This window comes from Pinus tabuliformis, chromosome 3_1 (assembly GCF_031772625.1).
Source record: "Pinus tabuliformis cultivar Carrire ecotype Pingquan chromosome 3_1, CPIR1, whole genome shotgun sequence".
NCBI classification, from domain to species: domain Eukaryota; kingdom Viridiplantae; phylum Streptophyta; class Pinopsida; order Pinales; family Pinaceae; genus Pinus; species Pinus tabuliformis.
Genome location: NC_142301.1, coordinates 839,260,927 through 839,273,241, shown reverse-complemented (window position 1 = coordinate 839,273,241; position 12,315 = coordinate 839,260,927).

Here is a 12,315-nt window from a genome sequence, read left to right as displayed (position 1 = left end):
TGCAGCTTCTCCTTAACTAGATAGGCATTGAAACCATGTAGTATTGTTTGGTGGGCTATTTCCCACGGCACCAATCTATTAGGCATGAAATTGGGGAGCAGGAGTGGGGATTTTGTGGCTCCATATATTCTAATATACGTGAAATACCTTTCAATATACCAATCCCCTATGTTACTCAGAACTTCCATGGCCTCATATGAGAATCTTGGAGCAAGCTTGCAAAAAATTAGTGAAATACTTGGGCGAAGAAGGAATCACATATGAGTGAATATTTCATCTTATACTTCTTTTCTCTTAGATATTTATAGTACTCGTGTACATGAATGTTGGATATGCTTCATGCCCATGACATTCCCTGAAAAGGATTGTGAGCACAAAGGGAGTAAGGGTTATGTTATTTTACTATGATGATTTTCTGTCTCAAGGTATGAGAGAGGATGGTTTCCCAGTTTCAAACTAGTCCCTCTTCCACTATGGTATATATCAAAGGCACCCAAGCTTCTTTAACATGCATTGCATCTGGTTCTCCATAGATCCTGCTTACCATGGAAACTGCATAGATGTATGGAACTCAAAGATGAATGGAAGGGTAGACACCATCATTTCTTCCTTGAAACTTTCTGTCTTCTACCCACCACTTACTCAGTCTTTTTAGAGTCTCTTTTGTCTTATTAAAATATTGCACCCAGGAAGTGGTCATGAAGACATTTTGCCTATAGAACTTGTACTACTTCTATATGTTAACAGGTTGGAAAAAGGCTATGGTTCTTCCTTGGTCATTCATTATGGTCCTAGCATCTGTATCAAGATGATTAAGAATCCATTCAATTCTTTCTAAGCAGGGCAAGTGTGTTGCTCTGATATTAGTAAATACATTTTCATTAATCTCTCAGTCATCAGGGTCAACTGGAGGAACCACCTGTGGGTCATATACGTCTTGAGATATTCTAAATATTTCTCCCCAACCAGAGAAGCTTTCTAATCCTCAAATTGGTTGCTATGTCCCTAAATGTTGGTCTCATGGTTGTTGTTGTGGCCCTGATGATTGCCTAATAGCTAGTTTCTGTTTCCTATGTCTACTATGTTTTGGAGCCATAGATTACCTGCTTTCCTACATTTCAAACAAAAAACACATAATCATGGGTCAATGATCCTTTGAAGCTCCCGTGTGACTCGTAGTAACTTTTGTTTGTAGCATTGGAAATATTTCTATTTGTTGGACCGTGTGCTGGCAATGTAGACTTATCTATGGAAGAGGCTTGGCCATGAAGTTAACGTAACAATGGGAAAGAATTTACTTCAATAATTCCAAATATATAGGGTGTATGGCGAAGATTTAGCACTTAGTGAAACCCGAAAAATATGTGCATTTAATGTTGAGAATCGTGCTTCAGGGAAGAAGAAAATCTCAGATGTGGAGTGTTAAAACAAGTGACAAAACAAAATTGAGTTTTTGTACTCTTCCGATAATCCACTAGTCGAAAGAATAAATTTATTTCTAATCAATATTTTAGATGTATGGCATTTCTGGCCTGGATATCTAAAATTGTTAGTCTCTGTCCTAAAACTCCCAGAAGATCTAACTATGCTCTCATGAGGAAAGTTGTAAACAATGATTATTTATGTCAAAGATAGTGTTTAACCACCCATTCTCTTGTCTATTGCAGGCCTTGTTTGCTTCCAATTGTCTGAGATTATAGCATTTTACCACCCATTCTCTTGTCTGTTGCAGGCCTTGTTTGCTTCAAGTTGTCTGAGATTATATATGAGTTTTTGAATTTTAGAAATGTGTTTTTCCCCCAATTTCTGGTGAAACTCTACTTATAACTTGTCTCTTACATTGTTTTCCCAACTTTGATCATCCTTTTCTACCAGTATTAATTCCTTTGAAGAATCACAAAACATTCAAGGGTCTCAAAACAACTATATTGTGTAACGTCCACTGTCATTACATTTTACCTACAAGATAGGTGTAATAGTTGTGGTTTTCAATAGGGACGATAGCTAGGGACAAATGAAATATATAGCATTAAGATTCATTCAAGGATTTCATGATCCCTTTGCTATAGGCTTGCACCATACCTCTATAAAATAATGTTTCTCTCATCACTTAGCAGCAGCCAAAAATTGAGTTGCCATTTTTAAGCAGCATTGGTGAGATTAGAGTGATGGAACCTATTTTTAACTACTAAACTATTACTAAAGACTTGTTAGCCTTATCAACAAATAGCCCAACAATGAATCCAAAACACTCCTGAAGTCTTCAAAATTTGCTTAGGGATCATCCAAATATCAAATCCAACGCAGGAGAAGAACCCTTGGGATGATGGAAAAGCACTATTGGGAGGGTAAAACACATAAAAAACAGTGAAAAATCATGTATCGCAGGCTTAAACATTGAAACGCACAGCAGCCGTCCGATCTAGCTGATCAACGTACAGATCTGATCGGCGGGTCGTAATCAGCCAACATAGAGGAGGACTTAAGGTTGGGTGGAAGACACCCCCGATCAGCGATCTCCGATGATCGGATCGGTGGGGGCAACGACGGATTAAGGGTGGATCGAGTGGAACTTGCGATGGTGATCAATGATGTAATTTGGACCATCGATCAAGCGCACAGATTGACGGCCAACATCGTGTCGCAGGATCGCTATCGAAGATTAACAAGGAGTGCTAACCATGGGCCCGGGCCATGAGCGATATGCAATTGCAATCAATCACATCAACAGATTGCAATAGAGGAAAAATTATGGAGCGGGGCCGTTTTACAGGCATATTAACCGGAACCGATGATTATATACATGATATTACATAATATTTGAGGTCCGCAGAAAGGCCATTTCCAATACATTTTCACAGTTTTTGATTATTTAACGAAATACAAAGGGAACCTTGGAGCAGCGCCGATGCGATAAGACCCAAACCCAAAAGGGTTTGGGAATGAAAATATATAATTTTTCAGATCCGCCAAAGCAAATTTCTCATGATTTTCAGTGTTTTTAACATATCCAAAATACAAAGGGAAGCAAGGGAATAGGCCACTATTGACTTGCGATAGCGACCCATAGGGCAGACCTGATAGAGGAATAGGCCATGTTTAAGGACTTTTTAAGTCCAAAATGAACAGAGTTGGGTGGGAGTTTACAATATTGCATCATTCCTCTATATTAATAGAAAGGGGCCAATTGAAGGGATTACAAAGGCCCGAAGAGCCATTCCATCACAAAGCAGAGGCCAGGATGGGAGATAGAAGCCGGAAAGCGATCATGGAGAATAGACAGTGCAACATAGCCAAAACAAACAAAACGATCATGGAGCATCGCTTGCACGAGTGAGCTCCCAAAAAACAAAGCAAACTACCCGAATGCAGTTACTCGACTGTTAGAGAAAGAGGGCTCTAAGCTCCTATGTGTTCGGTCATGGCATCAAGTTGTTAAACAAAGGACAAAGAGGATAGATTAAGACCTCTCGAGCCTCAGAAGGCTCGAGAGGATTGTAAAGGGCCTATAAATATTTGTAAGTTCAGAGGAACAAGGGTTCAACTTTTGGAGACTGTGGAGACTCTACTCCTCTAGCTTCTCATTTCCATTCTAGCAATATAAGCTTCTTTTTTTGTTACATGTTCAATTCCCATTTTCTCTGTTGTTCTATGCTTGCACTTGAATATGTTATTCATGTTTTCTGCTGTGTCTAATGCCAGATAACTGTCATCTTATCTTTGCATTGATAAATTAGATTTGCAAGCTTCATTTACTTCCTGTAGCTAGCCATTCATATGTGTTTATGTATGCATATGCTGGTACAATAGGTATTCTCCATCTATCCATTGAATTTATAAACTATTGAGCATTAGTGGTCTAAAGCCTTGTATTGTTGAGGGTGTTCATGCATGTCTTGAGTGAGAATAGAGCTGAAATGGTTATCTGACTTGATCCAAGCCATCATCCATTCCAATAGTTCCGAGAACAATATTGAAGATTATATGTTACCATGCATCTCCGAGCTACAACCTAGGAGAGTTTCTTGGAGTGATAACATAATTGGCACAGTTGCCTGGGAGAGGAAACTGAAGCTCAGCTTCCCTGGGAGATGACACAGATCCAGCTTTGATGATAGACAAATTCTGGGCACTTTTTTGGTTGTAATCATCTATCTGGCGACTCTATTGAAGGACAAACCTCTTGGCGACTCCACTTCATAGTTCTGGCTCAGTTTGTGAGGCATACTCAGAGAAATCCTCAGAAGCCACAAGCTGACCCAATACCTGACCCTGAAAAAATCATCAAAGAAAGAAAGGTATTGCAGAAAGGAGCATCAGGTTCAGGTAAATCTAAAAAATCTTCTATATCTCTTCAAGAAAATCCTTCAATAGAACAAATACATGTTGAGAGTATAGCATCTAATACTAGCAGTGAAGAAAAACTCTCAGAGATTCATAAAGTTACTTATTCTTTGGGTTCTCCTTTTGTTGTAAGCCCAAAGGAAACCTCACCTCCTATCCATCATACTCCTTTAGTCTTGTCAGTCACTCCTTAGCCCTCTATCATTCAGACTACCAGTACTCTTATAACCACCACAGCTATGGCAGGTCCACAAGCACCTACCAAAATGGAAAGAATCATAGCTGCTAGGTATGGGCCTCTAGTACTGCCCACTCCTTTGAATGCCATGCCTACTGGATAATATCAGAAATATAGGCCCAAGTTCACTAGGTCTGAAGGTGTTACAACTGATGAACATCTTGAGTCATTCTATAGCTATGCTGATAACTTGGACATTAGTGAAGATGATGTGTGGATGAGAGTATTTGTCCAAAGCCTAGATGGAGAGGTTAGAAAATGGTTCAGAGAACTGACCCCAAGATCTATAGCAGATATTGAGGCTTTAGATGATGCATTCCTAAAGCATTGGGGGGATAAGAAGGATCTCCTCTACTACCACACTGAGTTTGGGAACTTAAAGAGGGAAAATGGTGAGTTGCTGTCTGACTTTAATAAGAGGTTTAACCACATGTATAGCAAGATACCAGCTGAAGTAAAACCCACCACTACCTCTGCTAAACTCACCTATGCCAGTGCTTTTGATTCTAACTTCTGCCTACTGTTGAGGGAGAGGCGATGTGCTACTTTGGTTGATATGCAAGATGCGACCTTGGAAGTAGAATCAAACATCATGGCTGCAGAAAAGCTCAAAGGTAATTTTGATAGAAGGAGACAGAGGGGCGAGTGTTCATCATCTTCAGATCCCAAGATCGATAAAATGACTAAGATGATAGAGTCATTAGCCTCTAAAATCTCCAAATTAAAAGTTGAGCAACACTCTGGGAAAGGAAGAGTTCCTAATACCTTTGCTCCCAAAAATCAAAATCCATATAGAAGAGAAAATGAGCATTTGCAGATTCTGCAAAGAAGCAAAGATGCCAATGAAGACCAAAGGGTAAAGACCCCTTTTCAGAATGTAGTCATGGAGGAAGAGCAGTTTCAAGAAGATGACGAGATCCATTGTCTTGAAGACAAAGGCAGTGCCTCCTTTTTGACCTCAGCTAGCTATGAAAAGTCATTATTCAAAGACCAAATTAACCAAGAATGGGATGGTGAAGCTATTCTGCAAACTGAAGATCAGCATAGATATAATTTGAGGTCGAATATGAATAATGCCAAGGAAACTCCTGTTCAAAGAGTTGTTGTCCCTGCAGTACAACAAGCTAATAAGTAGAAGCGACTGACAGTTGATCCCATCATCCTCAAAGCTCCAGCTCATGAGGTAAGAGGCCTTGAGAAGTCTCCTTCTCCTTTCAGTTTGTAATCAGAAATTCAGAAGCTAAGAATACCTATACCTCTAATCGAACTAGTGAAGAATGAGTCCTTCAAAAGATCCATCCTTGAGGCACTTGAGCATAATGCCATCCAAGCTCCATCGACTATGTAAATTTGCAAGATGACAAACCAACTGTTATTCTTAGCCCAATGATTGAAAATTACGAGGATAGCTCCCCATCATTCTATGTCTCTCTAACTATTCATGATAAAATCCTTCACAACTCCCTTCTGGACACTGGAGCTAGCCATAATCTAATGCCCAAGGCTATCATGGATGAGTTGGGTATTGACATTACCAAGCCTTATCATGACCTGTTTTCTTTTGACTCTAGAAAAGTGAAATGTTTGGGATTAACCAATGATCTAGCCATCACCTTGTCTCAGATGCCCATGAAAAGCATGATGATGGATATTGTGGTAGCAGATGTACCCCCCAAGTTTGGTATGTTGCTTTCCAGAGGATGGATCAAGAGATTAGGTGGAACATTGCAAAATGATCTGTCCTATGCTACTATCCCAGTTTTTGGAGGTGAAAATAGGAGATTGTACAGAGAGGCTCAGTTGACTTATATCATCAGTGATGAGAAGAATCCCACTAATCATCCCATCTACGTTGTCAACACTGATTTTGGAGCCTGTATTCTTCAGATTCAAGAATCTCAGTTGGCCTCCACATAGCTTAAGCAACAAATTTTCCAGATCATAGAGGAAGAAGGCCCAAAAATTTGGGACATGTTCTTTGATGGAGCTTGCTCTAAGGAAGCTGCAGGGGAAGGTGTAGTCCTTGTGTCCCCCACATAGGAATACATTCATTTATCTTTCAAATTAAGTTTTCAGGTCACAAATAACATAGCAGAGTATGAAGCCTTGATATTGGGCTTAAATTCTGCTAAAGAAATGGGCATCAAAGACCTGAAAGTGTTTGGAGACGTAGACCTCATCATTCAACAGGTCAATAAAAATTTCCAAGAAAAGCATCCGAGGCTGAAAGCATATAGAGATGAGGTATGGAAGCTCAAGGATTCCTTTAATAATTTCAACATTTCTTACATCTCGAGAATGAAGAACCAGTGTGTCGATTCCCTTGCTGTGTCTGCTAGCACGTTTATTCCTCCTTTGCCTCCTAAATTGATGTATGAAGTTCAGGTGAAGTATAGACCGTCTCTGCCTGATAATGTCAAATACTAGAAAGGTTTTGAAGATGATGATGAAATAAATAGGTTTTTACAAGTTGTTGAGGAATTTTCTGAAATGCACATCAACCATGAAATGAAACCATGGAAGAATGCAGTCATTCCAAGCTAAAGGATGAGATTGACCAAGGAAGCATTGTATAGCTACCCAGTAACCATATACCTAAAGGATTGGTGCCTCTAGAGAAGTTGTTCGATCATAACGATGTGCCTTATAAGCCTGCCAAAAAATAAAATGAGTTTGTTGTTCGTAAACATAATATAGGGAGCACGACCCATATGAAATACATAAATTCGTCCACTCATTTGTCTTCTGCCCGGAACTCCAAGTATTTCACCCTCATGAAGCAATTCATTGATATTTTTGCCTGGGAATACAATGATCTTAAAACCTATGACACAAACATCATTCAGCATAAGATTCCACTAGAAAAGAACACCATCCCTTTTAAGCAGAAATTAAGACCTATCAACCCTCCTGTTATCACTCAGGTTGTTCCCTTTGACTCCCAAGGGAATGCGGCCAAGGTAACCACTAACCAACCTTTGGGTGACAGGTTCTAGCCTACCTATGACCAGAGAGGGCTCTCTCTTTATGTTTTAACTTTGATTGTTTAATATGTTAGGCTAGTTATGATGCTCAAGGTTTTGTTTTACGGAATTTGCTGGATGATGACTTCAGTCAAGACTTATATGTGTTTACCAGAGCGTTCTAGGCCATTGGGCATGGAGACAGTGGTCCTTTAGTTGTTTGATATGCTGTGTTGATACAGTAGCGATGCTGTAGAGTGAGATAAGTGTCTAGGAAACAATGTTGAAACTGATATTAAGTGTGATGTAACCAGGCTATGAAAGGCAATTAAGAATCTTCCAATAAACTTGGTATGGAGAAATAGTGAGAGTATTATTTAGAAGCAATGAAGAATTTCTATATAAAATTCAAACTTATAGGATTAATGAAAACATGAGCAATTGAGAATTCATGTCCATAATTAATTCTGAAGAAAACATTTACAACGGTAAAGATTGAGCACAAGGTGTAACCAAACATATCCTTCACTATTCCTTTTCTCTACTGCTAGCTTAGTGAGACATGTGTATGATTTAGTAAACATAAGAAGACAAAGCAGAGATTGAGAAAAACTTATTATTCCACCAAACAGCACAAGAATTCTGCAACAGCACGCATGGCATCAGCAAGATATCAAATTTTCAGGAAATCACTGAGCTATTCCAGCCCTTTGCATTAGATAATCTGAAAGTATACAATACATTTGCCTCAGAGTGAAAATCACCAACCCCTCATACGTTATTAGGGGAGGTATATATACAAAATTTACATAAGAAAATATCCTGCTGATGAGTAAATGCTTCATTAATGTTATGCCAACTCCTGGAGCATTGCAGCTGAGGGAGTAAATGCTGTAGTAACTCCTCAATGCCTTAGCTGTCAAAAATGGTCAGAAGATATTGACTTTGTGGCTGCTGGAGTCGGTTGAGGATACGCTGTCAAAAAATTCTGTATATCTTATCTTTTTCTTGCTGCCGCTGTCTTTTGCTGAGTCACCTTTCAGCTGCCTTTAATGCTGCTTTAAATGCTGTTTGACTTTTGCTAAGCTGTAGCTGATTGGGATGAAGCAAGTGAGGCTAATGTGGCAAAATTTGAAGCATCGCCTGCCACCAATCCTCCCTGGGCATTTGCTGTCTTCGGATCTTCACCAAGGTCTCATCTGCTTCAGTATATCTGTAAAAGTTTGGAGGAATCTCAAAAAGGTGGTGGATTTCATTTTCAATAAAAAATATATTCTCAAGTTTTTTCAGAAGGTTCTGCCCTGTTGGAGGCCCTGCTTCCTCAGAAGTACTGCCAGATGCAGTAATTTGGTTTTCAATATAATTTGACATTCTGGTGGCATATTGTTCTCGAGAGATCAGTCTTCCTGCACCGTCTAGTAGGCTGGGCAGTCCCTTCACTTGCAATGCTCCCATTTTGGCCTTGTACTCGTCCACCTCAGCCTGAATTTCGTAGCACTTCCTCTCCACAGTTTGCACATAATTCCTGAGAGTGAGTACCTTTTTAACTGTAAGGACAGCATCTGTTCTGTTAACAATATTGATGGCTGCCAGTTCTTCTTTGGTTTTCCTATTCAAAAAATCTATCAATCTATTGGCCAGCTCTGGCCTGTTTCCCAGCACTATCTTGGCCCTTTGAACCTCTGTTTGTGCTTGGCCAATCAAATCCATCTGCTCATGCACAGTCTTAATTGATTTCCATTGCCTGGTGATGGATTGGTCGATGCGGGCCCACAAAATTCTTTTGATTTCTGCCATAGCAGTCTCTAGCTTGAGCTCCTTTTCCAAAATCTTTATTTTTTCTTTCAAGGCCTTTATCTCTCTGCCTTGTTCTGCCATAGTCATTTTCGATTTGTCATATTTGGCATCTAGGTCTGCCAATTTTTCCTTAGCCTCCTTTAACTCATTAGCCTGGATCTCCATTTCTTTAATGGCCTTGGTCAGCTCTTCCATGCTTGTACTGGAGTCTGGAGCGGTTGTCTTTGCTGCTTCTGTTGTTTCTGTTGTTGTTACAGGGGCCACCGCTTCCTCTGTAGTTGTTGCAGTGGTTGAAGTGGTTGGAGGAGCTTGGGATGTGGATTCTCCCTGCTTATCTTACAGTAAGCCTTCAAGCTCTTTCTCCAAATCAAGGACCTTTTGGTTGAGCTGCATTATAAGGTCCAGCTGCTCATCAGCCTACTTTTCCTTTTGTAATTCTGTTGTCTGAGGGTGCTCTGTGGGCAGCAACTTCAACCTCTTCTTCAGTGCATTGAGGTCATCTTCTTTTTTCTTCAGGAGGGCCCTTACGCCCTTTGGATCCTTAGGATCATGTCCTAAGTCTACAATGATGTCTTCCAGTGATTTTATTCTATTGTCCTTGGCCATGGAGGACATTCTTTCAAAATCCAACTGAATGTTGGTATTTTTCAGTGATTCTTTCAATTCATGGGCCATGGTTGCTCTGTCCACCAATGTGGCATAGACCATCTCTCCAGTTTTCTTGTGGAGTTCTATTTGGTCCATGGGGTGAATGTCTTTGGCCATGACTTCCACCCTTGTCCTTACAAAATCTGCAACTGATTTAGGCTGTGGCACTTTAGGCTTAAAATGACTGAGGATCATTTTTTCCTCTTGAATGTCATACACTTACATTAGCCTTTCTTGCTGGGTTGGGGTTGCATTTAGAAACTTCTTATAGACTTCCACCCTCACCAAGTCATTATGTGCCTTTATTTGTTTGAAAGAAGCCTTAGTGCCTTTAGGCTTCTTGCTCTGCTGAGTGGAGGATGACACCTCCAAGCCAAGTGGTAATCCCTATTCGTACTGAAATGAGCTTGTACCTGTATGTTGGCTGCCTTCTGCATCTTTTATTGAACTGTCCAGGGCTTCTTCACTGATTTCTTCTACCTCTGGAGAATGAACCCTTTGCCTTTTGGACTCCGGTTGCTGGGAGGATCCACTTGCAGGAGTGGACTCTTCTCTTTCTCTCTTCTTACCCCTCTCCTCATGTGCTGGGGTCTACAAGACTGGAGCAACTGGTGGCTCAGTTTGTGGAGGGGGGGTCTGCTCCTGTTGCTGCTCACTAGAAGGGGCAGACTGTTCTTTTGGTGCTTCCTCTTCCACACCCATTATTCCTTTACCTTTACCTGTATCTGGGGCTGCTGCAAAAGGTATCTGTTTGGTCGGTGCAGCTGTTGAGGCCGAGGTCCCTTCTCCTACTGGCTGCGGTCGCTTGAAGGGTACCTGCTGCACAGAATCTAGGTCAAGAGTCTTTTCCAAATCCTTTACATTCTTTTGCATTAACTCTTCTTCAGTCAATTTTTCAACTAATGTATCTGGCAGCCATTCTTGCTGATTGGCATATTTTTCAATATGTGGGTACTTGTAGTGCTCATAACCTAGTAGTCTGTACTTGACTCTTCTAGCAGTGATGAAGCCTTCAGGTTCATAGGGGACCCACCGGAAGCTTTTTGAGAGCATGTACTTATCTTTAAGGATTAGCTCAGCATCTTGCCATCCCTCTTTTTTATTCATGACGAAGGGGCCCAGGTGGTGTTTGAACTTGAGATGGGCTTTCTTTTTGGAGCTGTGAAAGTGAGTGAGATCAGAGTGAATGAGCTGCCTATAATACTCCAAGGCAAATATCCTCATGGGCACATATTTTGGGAGCCTGTATGGACAGAGCTCACAGCCATAGATTCTGATGACTGTATGATCTTCATATAGGTACCAATCACCTATTTTGTAATTCTTGGAGAGCTGCAGGACTTTCTGCATATCAAATGATATTCTGGGAGGAGGGGACTTCATTAATAAACAAGAGACTGGGTAAACAAACTGATCAATAAATTCACAATATGAATATGGTGACTTTTGCACTTGATGGAAGACAGATGTCCAGAAGATAACAGATCTTCTTTCCCCTTTAGAATCTAGCTTTTTAATGTAGCATGGTAAGGCCTTAGACTGATAGTACATGAAAAGGTGATAGATGTAAGATGAATACTTAAAGACGCCCTGTCTGTCTACTTTGCACAACTGATCATGAATCTTGTTAGCTATGAACTTGGCAAAATTATATTTGCGGGCAGGGGGTTGGCCTGGGCTGTAAGCAGCTAAAAATACCAGCATTGTTTCATCCACATGCTCACTGGTTCTGTATCCCAGCACATAAGCAATCATGTCCAACAAAAGTCTGCCTACCTCAGTAAAATAGACATCCAAGTAGGGAGGTGGCCCTGCAGGCTGGCGGTCAGGCCTCATAAATGTCTTGGTGATTTTCTGAATATCCTCACTGGACATCTTGGCACCAGTGTCCAGCAGATAATTCATGGAGAAAGGGAACAACAGCTCAGTCTGATTGAAGTTAAGCATCTGGTTAATGGACTCAGCATTAATGTGAAATAGGATGCTCCCAGATGGAGACTTAACAGCTCTGTGTTGCACATCATAATTTTCAGCACATAGGCGAATAATCTCTGGAAAAATATTGACAGAGGGGAGACAGTAGTGTGGCAGATTTGACTCCCATATCCCATATGTGTCCTTGCCATTCAGGTAGTCATCTCTTAATTCCCTGAAGGTCTGCAAATGGTCCCTATCAGTCACACAGTCTTGGATAAGGTAGTCCCTGTCAGCAAGAGGCAAGGACTCCAGGTCTTTATTTGGTGCATTTATAGGAGCAACACTGAGGGCTGTGGGTGCAGGAGCAGCCATTATGTAGTCTGAATTTGAACAAGGTGAGTGAAATGG